We start from the raw sequence: 10,787 nt of genomic DNA on the forward strand, positions 1-10,787 counted from the left end.
GTTCGACTTTAAGAAGGACCGAAGTCAAGGACTCGACCTCAAAAAGAAGATCGAGCTCAAGCAGGGGCACTGTTCATACCCTGGGTCGAGCTATCCGACCTGGGATGATTCGAGATAAAGCGACCAACCTCTTCAGGTCAGACGATCCGACCTCTTCTCAAAGAGCTCGACCAAATCGACAGGAGAGCCCAGTTAAGGGCCCAAATAGAAGAGCACGACCCGAATCCTAAGGCGGCTTAAGCCTGTAGAGATGAAGGCGGTTCCGCTGAAAGATACGCTGACCTCAACTCAAATATAAAGATAAGATAAGATAAGATAACTAACTTATCTTATCCAAGGTCACATCTCACCATTATAAATACACTGGAGCACCCAGGTATAACTCATACTCTGATTCTACAATAAACCTGCTTAATACCCATGCTAACTTAAGCATCGGAGTCTCTTGCAGGCACCCCCCACCTTCCGGTGATGAAGGACCAGCAGTGCAGCTAATCCAACAAATCGGACGCACCCGCTCCGGACATCATCCACCGACCGAACACGTTGGCTCCGACCAGTACAGAAGATCTCGTCCGAGATCGACCTCCAGTTTCAGGTAACCCACAGAACACCCTCCATTGGAGTCAGTAGCTTTGAGTTGAATCATCAGCTCATTATCATGGTGCAGCAAAGTTGCCAGTATTTCGGTCTTCCACAGGAAGAACCTACAGAGTTTCTGGCACAGTTTTTACAAATTGCTGACACAGTACATGATAAGGAAGTAGATCAAGATGTCTACAGATTATTACTGTTCCCATTTGCTGTAAAAGACCAAGCTAAGAGGTGGTTAAATAACCAACCTAAGGATAGCATAAAGACATGGAAACAGCTGATAGAAAAATTCCTGAATCAATACTTTCCTCCAAAACGGATGACACAGCTAAGGCTGGACATCCAAGGCTTTAAACAAGGAGATAATGAATCTCTTTATGATGCCTGGGAGAGATACAGAGAGATGCTAAGAAAAATGCCCCTCTGAAATGTTTTCAGAGTGGGTTCAGCTAGACATCTTCTATTATGGGCTTACAGAAAGGACTCAGCTTTCTCTAGATTACTCAGCTGGTGGATCTATCCACATGAGAAAGACAATTGAAGAAGCTCAAGAGCTCATTGATACAGTTTCCAGAAATCAGCATCTGTACCTAAGCAGTGACCCTTCCATGAAAGAAGAGGCTAAAACAGTGACTACTAAACTCAGTCCTGCTGAACAAGCTACTGAATTCAATCAGCAATTGGATTTTCTAACAAAACAGTTAGCCAAATTCAAGGAGAGACTACAAGAGGCAAGGATGGCTAATATAAATATGGAAGAACAATTAAAGCAAACAAAGCAGCATCTATCAAAACAAATAACAGAAGAATGCCAAGCAGTTCAATTAAGAAGTGGAAAAACATTAAATACCTCACCTCAAGGCAGCAGGAAGCCAAGAAATGAGCAAACTACCCAAATTCCATCTGAGGACAGTAAGAGCCCAGGGAAAAATGATTATGGCACTAAAATTCCAGAAATTGGGTGGAAGGCTGGCGCTAAACGTCCAAACCATGCTCAGGACTGGCGTTCAACGCCAGAAACAAGCAAAGAACTGGCGTTGAACACCCAAAGGAAGCACAGTTCTGGCATTCAGACGCCAGGAATAGATGAGGAGTTGGCGTCTAACGTCACTCCAGCTTCCAACCCTGGCACTCAATTGCCAGTGAGGGATCAGACACGCACAAGTGCTGATGACAACCCCTCTAAAAAGGCTTCTTCAACCATTTCTGTAGGAAATAAACCTGCAGCAACCAAGGTTGAGGAATATAAAGCCAAGATACCTTATCGTCAAAAACTCCGCCAAGAGGAGCAGGATAAGCAATTTGCTCGCTTTGCGGATTATCTCAGGACTCTTGAAATAAAGATTCCGTTTGCAGAGGCACTTGAGCAAATACCTTCTTATGCCAAGTTCATGAAAGAGATCTTAAGTCATAAGAAGGATTGGAGAGAAACTGAAAGAGTTCTCCTCACTGAAGAATGTAGTGCAGTCATTCTGAAAAGCTTTCCTGAAAAGCTTAAAGATCCCAGAAGCTTTATGATACCATGCATATTAGAGGGTAACTGCACCAAGACAGCCTTATGTGATCTTGGAGCAAGCATCAACCTAATACCTGCATCCACTATCAGAAAGCTTGGTTTAACTGAAGAAGTTAAACCAACCCGGATATGTCTCCAACTTGCTGATGGCTCCATTAAATACCCATCAGGCGTGATTGAGGACATGATTGTCAGGGTTGGGCCATTCGCCTTTCCCACTGAATTTGTAGTGCTGGAGATGGAGGAGCATAAGAGTGCTACTCTCATTCTAGGAAGACCTTTCCTAGCAATTGGACGAACTCTCATTGATGTCCAACAGGGGGAAATAACCCTGAGAGTCAATGAGGATGAGTTTATGTTGAATGCTGTCAATGCCATGCAGCATCCAGACACACCAAAAGACTGAATGAAAGTTGATCTTATTGACTCTTTGGTGGAAGAGATCAACATGGCTGAGAGTCTCGAATCAGAGCTGGAAAACATCTTTAAATATGTTCCACCTGATCTAGAGGATTCAGAGGAATTGAAAGAGTCTCTGAAATTTCCTCAGGAAGAGGAAAAACCACCTAAACCCGAGCTCAAACCATTACCACCATCCCTGAAATATGCATTTCTGGGAGAAGGTGATACTTTTCCAGTGATCATAAGCTCTGCTTTAAATCCACAGGAAGAGGAAGCACTAATTCAAGTGCTAAGGACACACAAGACAGCTCTTGGTTGGTCCATAAGTGACCTTAAGGGCATAAGCCCAGCTAGATGCATGCACAAGATCTTATTGGAGGATAATGCTAAGCTAGTGGTTCAACCACAGAGGTGGCTAAATCCAGCCATGAAGGAAGTGGTGCAGAAAGAGGTCACCAAATTATTGGAGGCTGGGATTATTTATCCTATTTCTGATAGCCCCTGGGTGAGCCCTGTTCAAGTTGTCCCCAAAAAGGGAGGCATGACAGTGGTTCATAATGAAAAAAATGAACTGGTTCCTACAAGAACAGTTACAGGGTGGCGCATGTGTATTGACTACAGAAGGCTCAATATAGCCACCAGGAAGGATCATTTTCCTTTACTGCTTTTTGGACGGCTATTCAGGCTACAACCAAATTGCAGTAGATCCCCAGAATCAAGAGAAAACAGCATTCACATGTCCATCTGGAGTATTTGCTTATAGAAGGATGCCATTTGGGCTGTGTAATGCACCTGTAACCTTTCAGAGATGCATGCTCTCTATTTTCTCTGATATGGTGGAAAAATTTCTGGAAGTCTTCATGGATGACTTCTCAGTATATGGAGACTCATTCAGCTCCTATCTTGATCACCTGACACTGGTTTTGAAAAGATGCCAAGAGACCAACCTGGTTTTAAATTGGGAAAAATGTCACTTAATGGTGACTGAAGGGATTGTCCTTGGGTATAAAATTTCAAACAAGGGAATAGAGGTGGATCAAGCTAAAATAGAGGTAATTGAAAAATTACCACCACCTCCCAATGTTAAGGCAATCAGAAGCTTTCTGGGGCATGCAGGATTCTACAGGAGGTTTATAAAGGATTTTTCAAAAAATACAAAACCTCTAAGCAATCTGCTAGCTGCTGACACGCCATTTGTGTTTGACACAGAGTGCCTGCAGGCGTTTGAAACTCTGAAAGCTAAGCTGGTCACAGCACCAGTTATCTCTGCACCAGACTGGACATTGCCATTCGAATTAATGTGTGATGCCAGTGATCACACCATTGGTGCAGTACTGGGGCAGAGGCATGACAAACTTCTGCATGTCATTTATTATGCTAGCCGTGTTTTAAATGATGCCTAGAAAAATTACACAACCACAAAAAAGGAATTGCTTGCAGTGGTCTATGCCATTGACAAGTTTAGATCATACTTAGTAGGATCAAAAGTGATTGTGTATACTAACCATGCTGCTCTTAAATATCTACTTACAAAGCAGGATTCAAAACCCAGGCTTATAAGATGGGTATTGCTTCTGCAAGAGTTTGATATAGAAATAAGAGACAGAAAAGGGACAGAAAACCAAGTGGCTGATCATCTGTCCCGAATAGAGCCAGTAGAAGGGGCGCCTTCTCCCTCTATTGAAATCTCTGAAACCTTTCCGGATGAGCATTTGTTCACCATTTAGGAAACACCATGGTTTGCAGACATTGCAAACTATAAAGCTGCAAGGTTCATACCCAAGGCGTACAACAGGCAATAAAAGAAAAAATTAATTTCTGATACAAAGTACTACTTGTGGGATGAACCCTATCTCTTTAAGATATGTGCAGACGGAATAAAAGTAGCTGTGTTCAAGAATTAACATACTAAACTAGGAGAATCAATAACACTATCTGAATTCTAAGTTCCTATAGATGCCAATCATTCTGAGCTTCAATGGATAAAGTGAGATGCCAAAACTGTTCAGAAGCAAAAAGCTACTAGTCCCGCTCATTTAATTAGAATCTGAGCTTCACTCAAAAACTCTGAGATATTATTGCTTCTTGAATTATTTGTATTCTATTCTATTTGTCTAGTTGCTTGGGGACAAGCAACAGTTTAAGTTTGGTGTTGTGATGAGCGGATATTTTATACGCTTTTTGGGGTTAATTTCATATACTTTTTAGTATGTTTTAGTTAGTTTTTAGTTTATTTTCATTAATTTCTAGGCAAAATTCATATTTCTGGACTTTACTATGAGTTTGTGTTTTTTTCTATAATTTCAGGTATTTTCTGGCTGAAATTGAGGGAGCTGAGCAAAAATCTGATTTAGGCTGAAAAAGGACTGCTGATGCTGTTGGATCCTGACCTCTCTGCACTCGGAATGGAATTTCTGGAGCTACAGGAATCCAATTGACGCGCTTCCAATTGCGTTGGAAAGTAGACATCCAGGGCTTTCCAGCAATATATAATAGTCCATACTTTGCTCAAGGATAGACGACGTAAACTGGCATTCAACGGCAGTTCCATGTTGCAGTCTGGCGTCCAGCGCCAGAAACACGTTACAAGTTGGAGTTCAACGCCAGAAACAGGTTACAGCCTGGCGTTGAATGCCCAAAACAGCCCAGGCACGTGAGAAGCTTTAGTCTCAGCCCAGCACACACCAAGTGGGCCCCAGAAGTGGATTTCTGCACTATCTATCATAGTTTACTCATTTTCTGTAAACCTAGGTTACTAGTTTAGTATTTAAACAACTTTTAGAGATTTATTTTGTATCTCATGACATTGTAGATCTAAACTTTGTAATCTCTGACAGCATGAGTCTCTAAACTCCATTGTTGGGGGTGAGGAGCTCTGCTGTGTTTTGATGAATTAATGCAACTATTTCTGTTTTTCATTCAAACATGCGTGTTCCTATCTAAGATATTCATTCGTGCTTAATTTTAGAGAAGGTGATGATCCGTGACACTCATCACCTTCCTCAATCCATGAACGTGTGTTTGACAACCACCTCCGTTCTATATCAGATTGAATGAGTATCTCTTAGATTCCTTAATCAAAATCTCCGTGGTATAAGCTAGAATCCATTGGCAGCATCCTTGAGAATCCGGAAAGTCTAAACCTTGTCTGTGGTATTTCGAGTAGGATTCTGGGATTGGATGACTGTGACGAGCTTCAACTTCGCGAGTGCTGGGCGTAGTGACAGACGCAAAAGGATAGTAAATCCTATTCCGGTATGATCGAGAACCTACAGATGATTAGCCGTGCGGTGACAGCGCACCTGGACCATTTTCACTGAGAGGAAGGATGGTAGCCATTGACAACGGTAATCCACCAACATACAGCTTGCCATAGGAGGGACGTGCGTGCGTGAAGAAGAAAATAGGGAGAAAGCAGAGATTCAAAAGACAAAGCATCTCCAAAACTCCAACATACTCTCATTTACTGCATAACAAGTATTTATTTCATGCTCTTTTATTCCTCGTAATTCAATTTGATAAGTGAATTGTTTTCCTGACTAAGAGTTACAAGGTAACCATAGATTGTTTCAAGCCAACAATCTCCGTGGGATTCGACCCTTACTCACGTAAGGTATTACTTGGACGACCCACTGCACTTGCTGGTTAGTTGTGTGGAATTACATAGTGTGAAGTAATTTTCGTGCACCATCGATCCTATACACTTGAGCGACTAGAGTGGATACACTTCCGGTGAGGGTTCGATGCTGAATTCTTTGTTCCCGGCTTTCATGAGCTTTTCTTCTTGCAAGTCTATTTGTGCTTTATTTTGATATTCAAATTGGTAGGATTCATGAATCATCATACTACTTAGCCCTACATGTGCATATGTGTTCTTGGGGATTGATTTACTTTTGACCAAGTAGGTAGAATCATTTTGCATTTAGTTGCATGCATGTAGATAGGAGCATATAGTTTATTTGCATTGAATAAATGTTCATACCCTTTTCTGGTCCTTCTTTATTCTTAGCACGAGGACATGCTTGGTTTAAGTGTGGGGAGGTTTGATAAACCCTAATTTTATAGTTTATCTTGTGCTTAATTTAGGAGATTTTATCAACTTTTCTCACATTTATTCAATGAAATAGCATGGTTTTGTAATTCTCCCTGAATTTGTGCTTAAGTGAAAAAACATGCTTTTTAGGCCTTAAATTTGCCAATTTTAATTCACTTTAATTCTATTCGATGCCTTGATGTGTTTTTTAAGTGGTTTCAGGTTTAGAAGGCAAAGATTGGATTGAAGGAATGAAGAAAAAGCATGCAAAGTGGGAGAACTCATGAAGAAATGAAGGAATCGCAAAGCTGTCAAGCCTGACCTCTTCCTACTCAATCGATCATAACTTGAGCTACAGATGTACAAATGAGGCGGTTCTAGTTGCGTTGGAAAGCTAACATCCGGGGCTTCAAAATTATATAAAATTTTTCATAGTTGTTTCGTGTTTAGGGATGCGTACACGCATTGTACACGTACGCGTTGATGTTGCATGTGATCCACTAAAAAGTAACTCGTGGCCAATGATTTCTAGCTCATTTTGGGCCCAATCCAACTCATTTCTGATGCTATTAAACCCAAGAATTGAAGGAGGAATGAACCAAGTAGTCATAGTTTAGTTTTGCATCATGTTGTAGGTAGAATTCTAGAGAGAGAAGCTCTCCCTTCTCTCTAGAATTTAGGATAGTTTAGGTTTAATTTTCTTAAATCTAATCTTCAATTCTTGTTTTGATTTAGTCTTCCCTTTTAATTTCTTGTTATTACATATTTGATCTTCGAGTTTTACTTGTTAATTTCTTATTTTGCTATCTTATGTTGATGAACAATTGTTGAATCTTGATTTCTTTTAATGCAATTTTATGTTTCTATATCTCTTTTATGTTGATCTCCATTGTTATTATTGATTTCTTGCTTATGTTAGTTGTGGGTTCTTTTAATTCTTGCATTTTGTGATGTTTACTTTTATTGCACTCTAGGTGTTTGATAGAATGTTTCTTTTAGTTTTTGAGTATTTTTCTTTACTCTTGGCCTAGGCTAAGGGAATTGAGTGACTTTAAGTCATTGGGTCTCGTTGAATTGGTGATTTGAGAACCCTTGATGGTCAATTTGATAACCATTACTACTAGCCTACCACTAAGTCAATTAGTAGCTAGGTTAGGACTTATGGATTGATGTTGATCAAGCCATTTGACATACTTCAAGTAAGTGGACTTAATGAGCTTGGTTCCTCATAATTGTCAATACATGGTTTGTAGACAAGGATGGTGATCTCAATTCCCATGTCTTAGCTAAGAGTTCTTTTCCTTTATTTTATTAGTTCTTATCAGTTACTTTCTTGTCATTTACTTTCTTGTTATTTACTTTTCTTGCTAATTACCAAATCAAATCCCCTTGCATCTTCATAGCCAATAATTAAACACTTCATTGCAATTCCTTGTGAGACGACCCAGAGTTTAAATACTTCGGTTAATTCTTATTTGGGATTTGTTACTTGTGACAACCAAATTTTTTATTGGGAGGATTGTTTGTTGGTGTAGAACTATACTTGCAATGAGAATTAATTTTGAGAAATTCTATATCATCAAAGAATTCACTCACCAAATACCCAAAATAAAATTTTTCTCTACCAATACTTCCCAAAATTTCCCCCACACTTAAATGATACACACTCCTCAACCTAAGTCAATCAAGGATACAATCCAAGGTAAATCATGGTTTTCTGCTTAGGGTTGTGATGTGCTAACAATTAGAACAAAGGGATTAAAAAGCTCAAAAGGGGTTAACAAGGGTAGATGCAAGGGTAAGGCTATATGGGTGAGTGAGTTTAAGTCAAAGATGGCCTCAATCATGCTAAATGCATTCAAGACATCAAACATCGGAAATAAAGAATCAAGCAAAACCAAGATCACAATCATAGAAGGAGAAAAATCACACTATGAATAAAATTAGCGGTTAGAATGTGTAACCACTCATTAAAGCTCAAAAACTCACAAGGCATTTTGTTTTAGCTCTCTTCTATGTTCCACAAAAATTCATTCAAAAAAGTTTAAAAATAATTTTCCAAATCAATTCAATCGAATGCCCTAAAAACAAAATTCTTGAAAATTCCTTGTTGTTTTTCACCAAAATTATTTCCTATATGTATGTATGTTGTGATGGATGCAATTTCAAAATCTTCCCTAGTTCTATTCCTAATTTTCAACATTGCAAAAAATTAACATGAACAATTAGGACAAAATTGAACTAGGTACTATACTATTCACATCATCCAATCACAACTTCTATCTATAAAATATATACTAAGAAAAAGATACAAAAATACAACATGCAATAACTATGGATGAACTAAGATGTATATACTAAAAGAAAAATGTAATGCAACAATCAAAAACACTCTAAATATCTACAAGAAACATAGTAAAAAGGAACAAAAATAAAGTAAAATGCATAGTATCCGGAAAGAAAGTTTACGTCCCAAAAATGACGAATCCTCCCCCACACTTAAGCGTTGCACGGTCCTCCGTGCACGAACACGATCCAGAGAGAATATCTCTCAAGTTCCTCCACCTTTAGCTGGCGGATGCGGGGGTTCCGGGTTGCTGTATACACAAGTAAACAATAATTGAGGAAAAGATCATATGAGTGTGGTATGATGAAAGATAATATGTGTGTTCTAAGTGTGCGCACACTTTAGAACAGACACATTAGCCGAGTAAAGCGGTATCCACACCATCGAAAGAAATAGCAAACGTTCCTCAATTAATTTGCCTAGGGTGTAAGTAAAGAATAAGCAAAACTTAAGGTACAAGCAACCCTAGATAAGCACAAAAGTGAATTGAGAACTTGATATTGGATATTGAAATTGTGTAAGTGAAGGCTCAAAATTGGTATAAAATGACACAATAAACAACAACCAATCCATTGGTGAAAAGAAAGCCACTTATTCATCATGAAACATTCAGAACAAGTCACATGGTAAAGATACTTGTTACAAAAAGTGATAAGTGTGATAAGAATCAAGCTAAGTCACTCAAACAAATGCAAAGCATTAACAAGGAGCAAGTACCAGTCATGTGATGAATTTAATATGGAAATCATGATGAACAAGTAAGTTTCAACTCAATTCAATTAATTCAACGCACTTATATAATTTGCCTTAGTGGTACAATCAAGACATGAATATTCAAATCCACTAGGTACTTGCAGATTAAAGCAAAGTATAAGTGCATTGTATCAAGAGGCAACCCTATCGCTAATAAACAAACACTTGCAACTTATTTAAATAGAAACACCTAAAGTAAAACTAATATAATAACTAAAATAAAAATGAAATGCACTGAAGATTAAATAAAACAAGAGAAAAAACATGGAAGAAGTAAGAAAAGAAAGGGGTGGAGGGGGTGGAAGTGCGTTAGGGCTTAAATGGAAGAAAAATAAAAATTTTGCCCAAAACAGCACTTGTGCGTACGCACACTAGGTTAAAAGGGGAGGGGTGCGTTCGCACAAGTCGTGCAAACGCTCTGGACAGAAGGGGGTGTAAGAAGTGTGCGCATGCATAAGCCTGTGCGTGCGCACAAAAGATTTTTTTTTCATAGATGGATCATGTGTGCGTGCGCACACAAGTCCGTGTGCACGCACAGGGTGAAAAGGGGGGTGCAGGCGCACAAGCTGTGCTAACGCTCCCATCAGAGGGGCTGCAAGCTCGCGTGCGGACGCACAGGCTGGTGCGCCCGCACAGGTGGCGAAGAACACAGTTTTGTGCGCACTGCAGCTTTGTGCGTATGCACATATGCCCTGTTTCAGAAAATTCTTTTCCTTTCAAAACCAAGGTTCCAACCCTTAGTGCATCAACATATCAACCCAAAAACATTCAAAACATCACAAAATCATGATCCATATGCCATTCAACCTATCTAAACTCAAATTTAAACTAATCCTAAGCTAACTAAGGCAAGCAAATATGCAATAAACTAAGACTATAAACAAAGAGAAAGGGTAAGAAAGATGTTACCATGGTGGGATGTCTCCCACCTAGCACTTTGGTTTATAGTCCTAAGTTGGACTTTTTGTGGAGACTCCTGTTAGGGTGGTTTGTGTTTCCACTCCTCCTTGAACTTCCATCCAAGTTTGCACTTAGAGGCTCCTCCAAGATCCCATATTCTAGGCATCCAGTCACCTTCTTGTTGATCTCCATCCTCCAAACCAGATGGATAAGCTCCTAATTGACCCTTGTAACAACCCAAC

This window comes from Arachis hypogaea, chromosome 17 (assembly GCF_003086295.3).
Source record: "Arachis hypogaea cultivar Tifrunner chromosome 17, arahy.Tifrunner.gnm2.J5K5, whole genome shotgun sequence".
NCBI lineage: Eukaryota > Viridiplantae > Streptophyta > Magnoliopsida > Fabales > Fabaceae > Arachis > Arachis hypogaea.